The sequence below is a fragment of the Hyperolius riggenbachi genome, chromosome 3 (assembly GCF_040937935.1).
Source record: "Hyperolius riggenbachi isolate aHypRig1 chromosome 3, aHypRig1.pri, whole genome shotgun sequence".
NCBI lineage: Eukaryota > Metazoa > Chordata > Amphibia > Anura > Hyperoliidae > Hyperolius > Hyperolius riggenbachi.
The window spans coordinates 236,698,059-236,715,400 of NC_090648.1; positions in this window are offsets into that span (position 1 = coordinate 236,698,059).

Here is a 17,342-nt window from a genome sequence, read left to right on the forward strand (position 1 = left end):
TGCAGCCACTAGGACGTACTCTATAGGCAGTAGCAGTGTTATTCAGTAAGGAGACCTTGGGCAAGACTGCCTAAGTACAGGCTTACTGAATAGGAAGAGTCGAGATTCAATTCCAGCTTGCCTATGTCAAAAGCAGAGCCCTTAACCAGTACACTATCCAGCCACCACTAACACTAATACTAACACTAATACTCCCAATTGCCACTGTTCAGCACCAAACAGGGTCAAGAGGGGTTGCCTCAAATTCGAACACAAACACAAGATTTTATATAAACAAAAAGAGGAGCACTGGATAAATAGGTAATGTTTCAAATCTGTGCTCCTTTTATCAATATTAATAAAGCAATCCGTATTTAAAAGCAATAAATAGCATATGCCCTCTCACACTGCAGCTATGCATCTCTGTTTGATTGGGTTTGTGGTGTGTGCACCCGTCACTGACCCGTCAGTTCATAACCGGTGAATGGGAATATGTGTTCTGAAAGCCGATCAAAGTGCCCTGAGGTGAATGATAACCTGCATCAGTGAGATGCCTATGGTCATTAACAAAAAAACACATGCACATTACTTCCTATGTACTGTTCGATTCAGAGACAAGTTTATGGCCAAAAAAAAAACTACAAGTAAAATACATTAAAATAAATGAAAAAATGTATATCCCCCATTAACAATAAACCCTTTCCACCCCCTCCCCATAGTAATAAAAAATAAAGCACTACAGAAACAAAAACAAAACAAACAAACAAAAAAACAACAACTAAGTGACAGCGTAAAAAAAACAAAAACAAATGGTTACCTTATAGACTTTTTTTTAATATGTATGTTATAATCGTATATTACTGTTATTTTTGCATATAAAAGCTTGTAATTATTGATATAGTATAAAGATAAAGAATCACCAAACAGAGAAAATACCCCTTTATTTCCAAATAAAATATTGTCATCTTACTAAGGACATAATTTAAATGTTGTTATAGATAGGTAGGCAATAGGCAAATAAATGTGTAATTTTTAGCCATAGCACCACTTTTTATTTTTAAACTATAATGGCTGAAAACTGAGAAATACTGAATTTTTTTTCCATTTTTTTTTCTTATAGGGAACCAGAGACGAACAGTACTGAAAAAATTAAAAAGCTTTTATACATACCTGGGGCTTCCTCCAGCCCCATAAGCCTGGATCGCTCCCACGCTGCCTCTATCGCTGCTACCGGGTCCTGTCACTTCCGGCGGACGCGGCCAATTGTAGCAAGAGCAGGGACTCCCTCCATATCCTTACGCATGCGCTTGCGTAGTATGGAGGCGCATGCGTATGGATATGGAGGAGTCCCTGCTCTTGCATACAATTGGCCGCGTCCGCCGCAGGTGACGCACTGCGCTTGCGTCGACTGGCTCGACTGGCCGAAAGTACGGAACCCGCTACCGGCGGATAGAGGCTGTAGAGGATGGCGGCATGGGAGCGATCCAGGCTTATTGGGCTGGAGGAAGCCCCAGGTATGTATAAAAGCTTTTTTCCAACGTCTCTGGTTCTCTTTATTGCCTTAAAAATGCACAGGCACACAAATATTTCTCAGTGAAAAGCGCCATGCAAAGAAAGCCTAGTTTGAAAAAGTCCATACAGGTTGAAACGTTGTGTTTTCTATACTGCGGCACTTGCAATAAATTGGCCAATTGGACCAAATTCAGGTCGAGACCCAGCCTTTTCTTTTCTTTATCTCCTCCACATCCCAGCCTCCAGCTCTGTAGCCCACCCCCAGAACTGTGGTGGTGATGTTAGCCCACAAGATTCCTCTTTGAGGAGAGAAGTAAACTTGTTTAATTATGGCATGGTCACAGTGTTGGGGGTGGGCTACTAAGCTGGAGGCTTGGCTGTGGAGTGTGGAGGAGGTAAACCAGCCCTCAGAAAATTCTAAAATGTGGCAGTGGCTTTGCCTTATATGGCATAGAGTGGGCGAGTGGGTGAGTAAATAGAATGGCTGCTATCCAAATACATTAAAGTATATAGAAATAGTATTGCTGACACTAACTTAAAGAGGAACTCCAGTGAAAATAATGTAATAAAAAAGTGCTTAATTTTTACAATAATTATGTATAAAGGATTTAATCAGTGTTTGCTCATTATACAACCTTTTAAATCCCTGATTTATATTCTGACATTTATTACATGGTGACATTTTTACTGTTTGCAGGTAATGTAGCTGCTGCATGTTTTTTTGGCAGTTGGAAACAGCTGTAAACAGCTATTTCCCACAATGCAGCAGGGTTCACAGACAGGAAACTGCCAAGAGTACGTACTTTTCTTGTTTCGTGTGGGAGGGTTTCACCACAATATCATCCATACAGCACCCCCCGATGGTCTGTTTATGAAAAGGAATAGATTTCTCATGTAAAAGGGGGTATCAGCTACTAATTGGGATAAAGTTCAATTCTTAGTCAGAGTTTATCTTTAAGTTACACTGAACATCTGCTTTAAATTTCTGTATAAATCATCCGTAAAGGACAACCGAGGTGACATGTGACATCATAAGATAGACATGGGTATGTACTGTGCCAAGCACACAAATAACTATGCTGTGTTCCTTTTCCTCTTTCTCTGCCGGAAAGAGTTAAACATTAGGGGCTTGATTCACAAAGCGGTGCTAACTGTTAGCACGCCTGTGAAAACCCCCTTAGCACGTCTAAACGAGCTTTTCGCGCGTAAAACTTTATGCGTGTAAAACTTTACGCACGCACTGCACAGAGCGCAGGGCGCTCCGCGCAAAGTGCCCATTAAAGCCTATGGGACTTAGCGAGCGCATAGGACTTTGCACGCGCAAAACTTTGCACACGCAGACTGATTGAGAGAACCGGTGCTAACCTACTTAGCACCCTGGTTAGCGCGCCTAAAGACTTTAGACGTGCTAAGTAGGTTAGCACCACTTTGTGAATCAAGCCCATGGTATGCAAGTGACAGTTTCTGTCTTGGTCAGACTACAGCATAACCCTCACTGATTAGTAATTATAGCGATAAAACACTTTTCTATCAGTAAATGGCTTCTGAGAGCAGAAATGAGATAAAAAGGGACAATATTTCATAGATTTGAGCTCTGGCATACTTCAATGAAGGTGCAATTGAGCAGAGACAAAAACAGTAAAAACTTAAAAACTAGATTTAAATATAAAATAAAACTGTGAGATATCTAAAAAAAACCTCATTTTTAGGAGAAGGAGGATTTTCTTTCAACTTCAGTTTGCAGGTGCCTTTTTTTTTTTTTTTTTTTTAATAAACTTCTCAAAACCATGCAACTCGCTGTTAACCTCCCTAGCATTCAATTTCTGCAGGATTTCTGTGCAAAAAGTGGTTCAATTAATTTTCGTGACATTTTTGCTTGCAACTTACTAAAATCTGTCAAGCAAGGGTCTAGTATCCATTTTGAGTATTATAAAAGTTTCAAAAGAAAATCATGTCAAAAAATTAAATTAAAATTTCTAAAATAAACTTTTTACTCACAAATAGAAAAATCCTCCTCAAATATGGATGAAGAAATAAATCTACAGATGCAGAAATAAATACTGTACAGTGTTACCTAAAACATCTCTCTTGTGTGGTACAACAACTAAGGGCCAGGTCACACGCACACTTGCACGTCATTTACCACCATTTATGGAAAAGCAGCATTTTGATCCTTATTTTTTCCACTGTCTGGAAGCAGCAGGGTCTGGTCGTTCTGAGGTCCATTAGTGCCGCACTCCTGTCAGGGTTGCCAACCATCCGTGAAAGTACGGGCAGTCCGTACTACAGACAGGAAATTTCCCCTGTCCGTAGTTGCCCGTACTTCCAATTAAGCGTCCGTCTAAAAGTAAAGAGCCGCGATCTTGTGTGCGCATGTGCACACCGCGGCTACAGGCGGCAAGCTGGGCAGCTCTGTAAGAAGCCCCATGCTTCATTCCTTATTTCCTCCTGCCCTCCAATCAGCAGTGCTCTTTCTGCTGCTTTTGCCTCTCTCCAGCCAGTGTGAGAGAAGCAGCCAGGAGAGCCCGCCCCCCTCAACACCCGTCCAGGAAGAGCTCCCTCCAATCAGCGACAACCTCTCTCTTGCTGATAAAGAGAGATAGAGACAGCAAAGCCAGCCCACCACCTACATGTCAGCGTGCACTTCATGTGGTCCCATCCGAGCTGAAGCAGCTGAGCCTGGCCTCTGAAGCACAGCGAGAGAAGCTTTCTGCCCTCCTCAGCCATGACTCGCTTCTCAGGCAGGCTCCCTCCATGGCTCAGGGAATATGTGCTGCTCCGTTCTCCCCCAGACATCAGATAACCAATATATTGTTAACATGGGGGAGCGAAAGAGCAGACTGAGTAGGAGTTGACTTGTCAGATCATTGAGAACAGTGCACTTTTTTTTACTTTGAGCACCAGAGCCGAATGCACGGCATGCTGCCTCAGAGACAGCCTGTCATTGGGTGCTGTGCATTGCTCATCTGAACCGAAGGTTAAAAAAAACAAAAAAAAAGTGCATTGCTCTGACAGAAAATGACATCCCACTCTGTCTGCTTTTTCTCCCCCCAGCTGGAGCAGGTATAGGTTAGTTCCACATGCATGCTATTTTGATGGAGCACAAACAGGCAGCTCAGTTTTCAGTTGTATCTGCTGTAGAAGTTCTGTGTCACTGAGCTGCTTGCATCCTATCCAGTCACACACAGTGCTCCCCCTCCCCCTTCTATAAACACAGGCACGCTGCTGGAACTTTAAGTGTAGCTAAACTCTTGCACAGGACAGAGGGAAAACAGAGAAAAGCACCCTGTATGTATTTAGAGAGTTTAGCCTGTCTAATTCTCCCTCATTTGTGTTTAATCACCACTGTAATTTGATCTTCCTCTGTGTCACCTGACTGCTACAGAATCCGACTCCACAGCCCTGGCTATATAAATACTAAACATATTGATAGTGCTCAGAACCCTTTGCTCTACCCACAACTCTACTTAAAAGTGCACTTTTAACTTCGCCTTCAAATCCGCCCCCTGTCCATCCAAAATTTTGGGTGTCCTGCTTTTCTGGGCCTTTTGTCAGTAAAAAATTAGAAATTAGGTTGGAAACCCTGACTCCTGTGTCCTGGAGCTCAACGTCTCATGCTGAAGCGTGTTGGCCACCGGGAGAAGGCCCTGCGCGAGATGGCTGCGCTGGTGGATGGACCCTGGGTAATCGCGCTCAGCAGAGACCTTTCGATCTATATGCACTAGACGTCCATGTGCACACGCGCATTACTGGCTCCTCAGCGGAATGAGCTTAGGTTTGCCAGCACCATCAGATTCACGCCGGATCATATCCCAGGACGGGGGCCCCCATTGGACTACAGCATCTGAAGCCTGTCTGAGTGGCTGGTATAATATAGCCAGGTGAAGTCTTCCAGTGCACTGCTCTCGATGGACTGTTGGAGGTCGTGAGTATAGGCACCTATATGGTGAATGTAATGTTATGGGGCATGTCGGTTCCTTTGAATGAGACTTAATCAGGTCTGTTCGGATGATGCTGGACACGCTTGCTTGACCATTGCTGCCTTTGCGCTGCTTTTCTTCCCTCTGCTTAAGCCCTTTGCAGGTGGACCGTGCTTTTGTGATAAATACGGGGTACCCCAATGTCTTGGTGTGTGAGGATGGAGAGGTGTGTCAGTGTGGTCTGCAAGACAGCTTTTTAGTTTTAATGACAACAGCGCTGTTGCTCTTTTAGCTCCGTTGTTTATTGCACAATTGGTCTCGTTTTTTCATGTATAGCCAATAAAGTTTTTTCTACTTTTGCATACACCGGTGTGTCCTTAGGAGCCTTTTTTTCATATTTTTGTAGTCACAAATATGGTTCAGGACCTCTACCTCATGTGGAAAGGTGATGCATAATAATACCACTTATGTTCCTTTTTCCCAATCCCTGTTCCCTGTTTAACACTGACTCCTGTCCCCCCCCTGCGGGATGAATAATGACAATCGCTGGGAATCTCTGATGAGAGTCGACAAATGCTTTTCTGCACGCTTGCAGAAAAGCATTTGGACGAGAATCTGGGCAGGTGATTGAGACATCCACCTCAACCAGCCCTAAAGGTCCATACACACGCTGGTCTGAACTCTGAGTGACTGAGTGACTACATCAGGCTCACAATGATTGCATGAAGATCCGGCGTGTTAGATTGTTAACAATGCCTGAGCACAGCACAATAGCATCGTTCTGGCTGCTCCCACCATCAGTAACTTCTCCATTACACACGCTCAAGTTTCTCTGCTCCCCCTGGGGGGGGGGGGGGGGTGACGACAAGCGCATCTGAAGGTGGGGAGGTGCAGAGAACAATGCTATTGGGTTATGCTTAGGCATAGCTGAAGGTCCAACATGCCACCATCTCTTTAGGCATCACCATTGGGCCACTGTACACATTCTGGTCTGCTGCACAACTCTTAGCCATGGTGGTTGTTATAGTCCGTCACGGCCGAGTTCAGACCAGTGTGGCAATAAGTGTCATTCTCTGCACAATATACAGTATTGTATTAGATTCCATAGCTTGAATTTTCTGTAATGCTTTAATATTTATTATGTAATATGATATGTAATAATATTTAATATGCTGTAATTCTGTAAGTTTGAATCTTCTGGTAATGCTGTAATAAGTGCCTACTGCCAGTAGGTGGTGCACATACAATGTTATAACTCTTTCATGGCCTGTTTTCAGCATAGACGAACCTAGCTCTTCAATACCACTTGTAGCAAGTTTTGTAGCAACGAGTCAGGCTCGTCGTTACCACCAGCTATAGAAAACCAAAATCTCTCTGTTTGTCTGATTGGGTTATATATATTCAGATACCTTCAGTAATATTGTCATGCACGGGTAGCACACAGCAATTTCACTGGCACTTACACACATTCCCCAATTAGCGCACCTCAGGTTTCCTAGGTAACACACACATTACTAGTGTACTTTGTGTGACACAAGTAAAGTAACAAGACACTAGCAATGCGCCATTATCTTTTTGCATAAAGCGTGCTACATAACTGGTACCAGTACTGTTGCAAATCTGTACAAAGCAGGAAATTATTATTGTATATTTATTTAGTTGTATCATCTTCTGCATTGCTTTTACAGAATGTATAGTTATGGCATGTAACGTATCCCTTTCCCTCCTATATCTTTGTGAGTTGAATGCAATGACATATTCTTTTATGGGTGGGAGGAAACCTACACATCTGGAGGGATGCTGACTAGTAATAAATAATCAATCTCATATCAGTAGTCTTTGAGAGATATGCAAGTCACCCTTCATAGGGAAACAAGCCAAACATCAGTGGTTGCAGCAGAGTAAACACAGGTGACTTTATAAGCATTGTACTTTTCTTAGGAAAACTGAAGACATACATTAAAGATTGTATGAATCAAATCAATAGTACATCCATAGCAAGGTACTTTTTTTTACACTCTACATCTAATCTGCACCACAGTATAGATATATGTGCAGATCACAATGTTGCCCTGTATTTATAGAATTCATAAAGAAGGATGTATCATGCACCGAATCCCCCAAAATAAATAAATAAAATCTGCAGCTCGCATTCTGTTGTGTCTTGTACCAATTAAAGCTTCCCATAATGAATATCTGTACACGCAGTCTATCACATATTGGTAATGCAACATGCACCAGACCATGAAATGAACATGTTCTGTTCTTCATTTTGGGTTGGAATATTTGTGACTGGTTTCTAAAAGACTTTGTTATTCCTTTTTACCCTTGGGCTATGTACACAAAACTAAAGTACAACTCCAACTACAAATACATATGAGAGAAATCACTGCCAGGAGACTTGGGCGCAGGATACACCCGGTATGGCTTACCCTGCTCCTGCACGAGTCCCGGCGGCGTTAATTACTATTCCTCCTCCAGGTTCATGTGGATAGTGGGGAAAGATGTAATTTGGCTTCCAGCTATTGCTGGCAGCCGAATTACGGTGTTTTAAAAGTAACTTCAGCTCAGTCTTCTGACGGCGCCGAAGTTACTAACTGTGCGCCGCTAAAGCCGTAATCCCTATTACGGTCTATGGTGGCGTCGGCTGCACCCAAATCTCCTGCACTCTAGTCAATGTGCTCGACTACAAATATGGTCAGTCGGTGAACAGAGATGATCAGTTCATTTGTACTTCTCTGATTGGGTAGTCCTCAGGGCCAATATATCAATCAAGTACTCTGTTGTAAGGACCTAAAGAAGGCTGGCTTGCCACAGCTATAATCATCCTGAGGACAGAATGTGCATGCAGCTGTTGTTGTAATAATCAGATGGACAAAGAAAAACAATCATCTCTAATTATCCAAATGGTAATATGCATAGGACATGCAGTTCAAATAAGCAGGACAATCCAGCCATAGAGCAGTTCAGCTAGCGGGGTTATGCAAGCAAGTTAATCCAGTAGCAGGGTAACGCAAAAATAGGTGACAGATGCATAAGAAAGCAATCCAAATAAGCAGGACAATGCAGCCATGAAGAAGTTCAGCTAGCAAAGTATGCAAGCAAGAGAATCGAACAGCAAGGTGATGCAAATAGAAGGTGTCAACATGCATAACATAAGGCTGTTAATGCAGTTCAAATAAGCAGAACACATCCAGCCATAAAGCAGTTCAGCTAACAAGGTTATGCAAACAAAAGGACCACTCCTGTTTTATGCAGCAAAGGGCCAGATGTAGAGAGCATGGGCTAAACCTCAGCCGTCAGCTTGTGATACACTGTGTGCTGTATACATCAAGCTCATACGATACCAGTCTGATATTGATATGCTGCCAAAATCCGTCTGGTCAGTCAGTGATCCTCTGCATAGAAAGGTCAGCTGGTTAAAGTGCATGAGCCGCTGAGAAGTGATAATTCCCCATGTGATGTCAGGAAGAAAGTCCTCAATAGTTGAAGCCCAGATGTATGCTGGCTGTGGTGGACAGGGAAATGTCCATGCATGGATCTTGTCTCCTTCTCCAAGCAGTCAAATAACATCAGCCATATGTAAACAGAGATGGTGAGCTGGGTGGGTGATGGCAGATGGTCAGGCACAGGTCACCAGAATGCTAGTAGTAGAGCCACATGGGTGAATCCCCGACATGTTTCACTGGTCACTGCCAGCTTTCTCAAGGGGGCGTGGGTTCATAGCATAACATTACATTAGCTAGAGCTAAAGCGCTGCTAGTGGGTCCCAGGCCTAAAAGTTGTTATTAAAAAGCATACAGACTCTTGCAAACTCTTATTTCTACCTGAATTTGGCAAATCAAAGGTGGGCATTATGTGAACTTGACACTTCCTTTTTTAAATACACTCTGATATTAATTTTCTAAATGTGATTATTAATGTAAATATTATACGCAACCTCAGTCAGAAGGCTAATCTGAGAATCTATAAGGAACTTCAACATATATACCACACAGTGACACCAAAGAGGAAAAATCAAGGGAGGCAATGGGGGGGGGGGGAGTAAAGAAAGACAGGAGGGATTTAAAAATAGAGTAAAAAGTAAGAGAAGAAAAGGATACAGAAGGGAAGAAGGAAGAAAAAAAATGAAAAGAAGGCGAGAGAAGATTAACTGGTTAAACAGAAGTGAAAGAAAGGATAATGAAGTTTAGAAATGAGTTTAGCATGAAAATGTTGCATACTAAAAAGCGAACCAGCTTGACTTCTTTCTGAATGTACTGCAAAGAGTAATAAAACAGGCAAACAGTACACATCATTAGTAATGTGCTGCATATTTCAGAATTTAAAAACAGTTGTAAAATTGGAAAAAATGTAAAATAATGACTTAGAGGTGCATGTATTGCTTGTGAACTTTCATAATATTTTTATAGGTTTATGTGGATTGTAAATGTGATCACTAGTTTCTCTGGGGCATTTGAAAAACTGCATCCAAACTTTACACAAAACTAAAATGCTTCAGTGCTTCCGCTGCTTCCAATGAGGGTCTCCTGAGGACAGATTAAAATGCTTTGGCCACTGATATCACTTTGTCAATGCCATTCAATGTCTTTGAAGCTTTGAAACGGTGAGCTATTTAATAATAGCCCATTTGACTAGGCAGAAGCTGAAGCAGCGTTTGTAGGCTTTTGCTTCTCGCATATCTATTTTATTAGCTTTTCTCCTAGGACTTTCTTGGCTTGAAAATTGTTTCATGAATTTGCAGTAACTCACAGCACTAGCTGAGAATGCTGTTTATTGTAGTTGTCAATTGATGAAACTTCTAGGATACAATTCAGCACTTTACTTGCATTTCATGTTTTAAAACACAGCATGTAAAATAAATGGTAGAAGAATACAACCAAGAAGGCTTAACCACTTGAGGACCTAGGGCTTTCTACCCCTTAAGGACCGGCCACTTTTTTTCCATTCAGACCACTGCAGCTTTCACGGTTTATTGCTCGCTCATACAACCTACCACCTAAATGAATTTTGGCTCCTTTTCTTGTCACTAATAAAGCTTTCTTTTGATGCTATTTGATTGCTCCTGCGATTTTTACTTTTTATTATATTCATCAAAAAAGACATGAATTTTGGCAAAAAAATGATTTTTTTAACTTTCTGTGCTGACATTTTTCAAATAAAGTAAAATTTCTGTATACATGCAGTGCGAAAAATGTGGACAAACATGTTTTTGATAAAAAAAAAACCCATTCAGTGTATATTTATTGGTTTGGGTAAAAGTTATAGCGTTTACAAACTATGGTGCAAAAAGTGAATTTTCCCATTTTCAAGCATCTCTGACTTTTCTGACCCCCTGTCATGTTTCATGAGGGGCTAGAAATCCAGGATAGTATAAATACCCCCCAAATGACCCCATTTTGGAAAGAAGACATCCCAAAGTATTCACTGAGAGGCATAGTGAGTTCATAGAAGATATTATTTTTTGTCACAAGTAAGCGGAAAATGACACTTTGTGAGAAAAAAAAAAAAAAGTTTCCATTTCTTCTAACTTGCGACAAAAAAAAAATGAAATCTGCCACGGACTCACGATGCCCCTCTCTGAATACCTTGAAGGGTCTACTTTCCAAAATGGGATCATTTGTGGGGTGTGTTTACTGTCCTGACATTTTGGGGGGTGCTAAATTGTAAGCACCCCTGTAAAGCCTAAAGGTGCTCATTGGACTTTGGACCCCTTAGCGCAGTTAGGCTGCAAAAAAGTGCCACACATGTGGTATTGCCGTACTCAAGAGAAGTAGTATAATGTGTTTTTGGGTGTATTTTTACACATACCCATGCTGGGTGGGAGAAATATCTCTGTAAATGACAATTTGTTAATTTTTTTTACACACAATTGTCCATTTACAGAGGTATTTCTCCCACCCAGCATGGGTATGTGTAAAAATACACCCCAAAACACATTATACTACTTCTCCTGAGTACGGCGATACCACATGTGTGGCACTTTTTTGCACCCTAACTGCGCTAAAGGGCCCAAAGTCCAATGAGTACCTTTAGGATTTCACAGGTCATTTTGAGAAATTTCGTTTCAAGACTACTCCTCACGGTTTAGGGCCCCTAAAATGCCAGGGCAGTATAGGAACCCCACAAATGACCCCATTTTAGAAAGAAGACACCCCAAGGTATTCCGTTAGTAGTATGGCGAGTTCATAGAAGATTTTATTTTTTGTCACAAGTTAGCGGAAAATGACACTTTGTGAAAAAACACAATTAAAATCAATTTCCGCTAACTTTTGACAAAAAATAAAATCTTCTATGAACTCACCATACTCCTAACGGAATACCTTGGGGTGTCTTCTTTCTAAAATGGGGTCATTTGTGGGGTTCCTATACTGCCCTGGCATTTTAGGGGCCCTAAACCGTGAGGAGTAGTCTTGAAACGAAATTTCTCAAAATGACCTGTGAAATCCTAAAGGTACTCATTGGACTTTGGGCCCTTTAGCGCAGTTAGGGTGCAAAAAAGTGCCACACATGTGGTATCACCATACTCGGGAGAAGTAGTACAATGTGTTTTGGGGTGTATTTTTACACATACCCATGCTGGGTGGGAGAAATACCTCTGTAAATGGACAATTGTGTGTAAAAAAATCAAAAGATTGTCATTTACAGAGGTATTTCTCCCAACCAGCATGGGTATGTGTAAAAATACACCCCAAAACACATTGTACTACTTCTCCCGAGTACGGCGATACCACATGTGTGGCACTTTTTTGCACCCTAACTGCACTAAGGGGCCCAAAGTCCAATGAGTACCTTTAGGATTTCACAGGTCATTTTTGTTTCAAGACTACTCCTCACGGTTTAGGGCCCCTAAAATGCCAGGGCAGTATAGGAACCCCACTAATGACCCCATTTTAGAAAGAAGACACCCCAAGGTATTCCGTTAGGAGTATGGTGAGTTCATAGAAGTTTTTATTTTTTTGTCACAAGTTAGCGGAAATTGATTTTAATAGTTTTTTTTTCACAAAGTGTCATTTTCCGCTAACTTGTGACAAAAAATAAAATCTTCTATGAACTCACCATACTCCGTACGGAATACCTTTGGGTGTCTTCTTTCTAGAATGGGGTCATTTGTGGGGTTCCTATACTGCCCTGGCATTTTAGGGGCCCTAAACCGTGAGGAGTAGTCTTGAAACCAAATGTCGCAAAATGACCTGTGAAATCCTAAAGGTACTCATTGGACTTTGGGCCCCTTAGCGTACTTAGGGTGTAAAAAAGTGCCACACATGTGGTACCGCTGTACTCAGGAGAAGTAGTATAATGCGTTTTGTGGTGTATTTTTACACATACCCATGCTAAGTGGGAGAAATATCTCTGTAAATGACAATTGTTTGATTTTTTTACACACAATTGTCCATTTACATAGAAATTTCTCCCACCCAGCATGGGTATGTGTAAAAATACACCCCAAAACACATTATACTACTTTTCCTGAGTACGGCGGTACCACATGTGTGACACTTTTTTGCAGCCTAGGTGCGCTAAGGGGCCCAACGTCCTATTCACAGGTCATTTTGAAGCATTTGTTTTCTAGACTACTCCTCGCGGTTTAGGGCCCCTAAAATGCCAGGGCAGTATAGGAACCCCACAAGTGACCCCATTTTAGAAAGAAGACACCCCAAGGTATTCCGTTAGGTGTATGGCGAGTTCATAGAAGATTTTATTTTTTGTCACAAGTTAGTGAAAAATGACACTTTGTGAAAAAAAAACAATAAAAATTAATTTCCGCTAACTTTTGACAAAAAATAAAATCTTCTATGAACTCGTCATACACCTAACAGAATACCTTGGGGTGTCTTTTTTTTCTAAAATGGGGTCACTTGTGGGGTTCCTATTCCGCCCTGGCATTTTACAGGCCCAAAACCGTGAGTAGTCTGGAAACCAAATGTCTCAAAATGACTGTTCAGGGGTATAAGCATCTGCAAATTTTGATGACAGGTGGTCTATGAGGGGGCGAATTTTGTGGAACCGGTCATAAGCAGGGTGGCCTTTTAGATGACAGGTTGTATTGGGCCTGATCTGATGGATAGGAGTGCTAGGGGGGTGACAGGAGGTGATTGATGGGTGTCTCAGGGGGTGATTAGAGGGGAAAATAGATGCAATCAATGCACTGGGGAGGTGATCGGAAGGGGGTCTGAGGGGGATCTGAGGGTTTGGCCGAGTGATCAGGAGCCCACACGGGGCAAATTGGGGCCTGATCTGATGGGTAGGTGTGCTAGGGGGTGACAGGAGGTGATTGATGGGTGTCTCAAGGTGTGATTAGAGGGGGGAATAGATGCAAGGAATGCACTGGCGAGGTGATCAGGGCTGGGGTCTGAGGGCATTCTGAGGGTGTGGGCGGGTGATTGAGAATAGATGGAAACACTGCGCTTGGGTGGTGATCTGATGTCGGATCTGCGGGCAATCTATTGGTGTGGGTGGGTGATCAGTTTGCCCGCAAGGGGCAGGTTAGGGGCTGATTGATGGGTGGCAGTGACAGCGGGTGATTGATGGGTGGCAGTGACAGGGGGTGATTGATGGGTGGCAGTGACAGGGGGTGATTGATGGGTGATTGATAGGTGATTGACAGGTAATCAGTGGGTTATTACAGGGGAGAACAGATGTAAATATTGCACTGGCGAATTGATAAGGGGGGGTCTGAGGGCAATCTGAGCGTGTAGGCGGGCGATTGGGTGCCCGCAAGGGGCAGATTAGGGTCTGATCTGATGGGTAACAGTGACAGGTGGTGATAGGGGGTGATTGATGGGTGATTGATGGGTAATTAGTGGGTGTTTAGAGGAGAGAATAGATGGAAACACTGCGCTTGGGTGGTGATCTGATGTCGGATCTGCGGGCGATCTATTGGTGTGGGTGGGTGATCAGTTTGCCCGCAAGGGGCAGGTTAGGGGCTGATTGTTGGGTGGCAGTGACAGGGGGTGATTGATGGGTGATAGGTGACTGGCAGGTGATTGACAGGTGATCAGTGGGTTATTACAGGGAAGGACAGATGTAAATATTGCACTGGCGAATTGATAAGGGGGGGTCTGAGGGCAATCTGAGCGTGTAGGCGGGTGATTGGGTGCCCGCAAGGGGCAGATTAGGGTCTGATCTGATAGGTAACAGTGACAGGTGGTGATAGGGAGTGATTGATGGGTGATTAATGGGTAATTAGTGGGTGTTTAGAGGAGAGAATAGATGTAAACGCTGCGCTTGGGTGGTGATCTGATGTCGGATCTGCGGGCGATCTATTGGTGTGGGTGGGTGATCAGATTGCCCGCAAGGGGCAGGTTAGGGGCTGATTGTTGGGTGGCAGTGACAGGGGGTGATTGATGGGTGATAGGTGATTGGCAGGTGATTGACAGGTGATCAGTGGGTTATTACAGGGAAGGACAGATGTAATTAATGCACTGGCGAATTGATAAGGGGGGGGGGGGTCTGAGGGCAATCTGAGCGTGTGGGCGGGTGATTGGGTGCCCGCAAGGGGCAGATTAGGGTCTGATCTGATAGGTAACAGTGACAGGTGGTGATAGGGGGTGATTGATGGGTGATTGATGGGTAATTAGTGGGTGTTTAGAGAAGATAACAGATGTAAACGATACATTTGGGAGGTAATCTGACGGCGGGTTTGCGGGCGATCTAATGGTGTGGGTGGGTGATCAGATTGCCCGCAAGGGGCAGGTTAGGGGCTGATTGATGGGTGGCAGTGACAGGGGGTGACAGGGGGTGATTGATGGGTGATAGGTGATTGGCAGGTGATTGACAGGTGATCAGTGGGTTATTACAGGGAAGAACAGATGTAATTAATGCACTGGTGAATTGATAAGGGGGGGGTCAGAGGGCAATCTGAGCGTGTGGGCGGGTGATTGGGTGCCCGCAAGGGGCAGATTAGGGTCTGATCTGATAGGTAAAAGTGACAGGTGGTGATAGGGGGTGATTGATGGGTGATTGATGGGTAATTAGTGGGTGTTTAGAGGAGAGAATAGATGTAAACAATGGATTTGGGAGGTGATCTGATGTCGGATCTGTGGGCGATCTATTGGTGTGGGGGGGTGATCAGATTGCCCGCAAGGGGCAGGTTAGGGGCTGATTGATGGGTGGCAGTGACAGGGGGTGATTGACGGGTGATTGACGGGTGATTGACGGGTGATTGACGGGTGATTGACAGGTGATCAGGGGGATAGATGCATACAGTAAACAGGGGGCGGGGGTCTGGGGGGGGGGGGGGTCTGGGGAGAATCTGAGGGGTGGGGGGTGATCAGGAGGGGGCAGGGAGCAGGGGGGGGTATAAAAAAAAAATAGCGTTGACAGATAGTGACAGGGAGTGATTGATGGGTGATTAGGGGGGTGATTGGTTGCAAACAGGGGTCTGGGGGGTGGGCAGGGGGGGGGGTCTGATGGGTGCTGTGGGCGATCTGGGGCAGGGGGGGAGAAATCAGTGTGCTTGGGTGCAGACTAGGGTGGCTGCAGCCTGCCCTGGTGGTCCCTCGGACACTGGGACCACCAGGGCAGGAGGCAGCCTGTATAATACACTTTGTAAACATTACAAAGTGTATTATACACTTTGTATGCGGCGATCGCGGGGTTAACATCCCGCCGGCGCTTCCGTATAGCCGGCGGGATGTTGCGGCGAGCGAGCGGTGACAGGCGCCGGCGGAGGATCGCGTCACGGATGACGCGATCGCTCCGCCCATGCCCTTAAATGGACCGCCGCCTCTGTGGGTGAGCCGGTCCTTAAGGGCTCCACTTCCCGGCCGCCTCTGTGCGTTAGGCGGTCGGGAAGTGGTTAAAGTTTTCCTACAAGCTCTAGAGCACAAAATCATCTTCACATTATGCATCATATTCAATTTGTTGTACAACATTTTATGTAGGTAGAAAAAAACAAAGTCTTGTAAAAATAATACCTTTTGTAAAACATTTTAACTTTTTACTTTTTTTTTTTTCAAAACACTTCTTCTGCCTTCTACTATTTTATGGTAGATGGACTAGTATACACAAAGAAGATGGATAGATATAGACAAATGTGCAAGTTTTAACTTTATAGCTGATATTTTGAAAATGCTGATTCTGAGGCTTCCTATATTCTTTCAACTAAATTCCTTTGGACTGAAGGGGATGATTAAAATCTGCTTCAGGAGTTCAGGTTTCTTATCTATTCCTCAAACGACCACTTATTATAGCCAATTGCCTACAACAGGGATGATGAACTTAACTTTAGAATATGAGATGTTAAGTATTTATTTAACCAACTGCAGTTAGGAAGTTAAATATTCATTAAGGCCAGAGTACAATGTACAGTACATTTTATGAAGTGATATATAAGGTCACTTTCCTTACTTGGGATAAGAAAAGTTGTGGCCAGCAGATTCACAAGATTTTCATCAAACTTCTGGTCGAATCACAAGAATCTCATGAAACAGTTTCACAAAACTGGCTCAGATGGGTTCAAGTGTGGTTGTCAGAGCTTAGCGAGGACAGGTCCAGCTGTGAAGGAGGAAGTGTGAGGAGGTTACAGTGCTGCGGCATGACATACAGGTAAATTAACACTCTCTGCTGTGGCTCCCTCCTTGGACATGAGCGGGTATAGTTTTGCTCCATGTGGAACGGTGCTTGCTCATCCCTAGTGGTTATGTCATAAAAATGTCAGAGTAATTAGAAGGCGCATCAATCGGCAACTTACTGGCATCATAAGAAAATACTATGAGTAAAAAATGTCATTTTTATCTTTATTCACACTTAAAGTTGTTCTCATTGCAATACCTGTCTCAATGTCACCCAACTGTGTTTTGCAAGACAATGGAAAGTAGTTTCTTAAGGTGATTTTTGGTTGTGCAAGAACATCTTTAAACACATGTAGGGCATGCATGTGTATACACAGTATATATAGTAGAAAAGGACTAATACAAAATGCTAGAC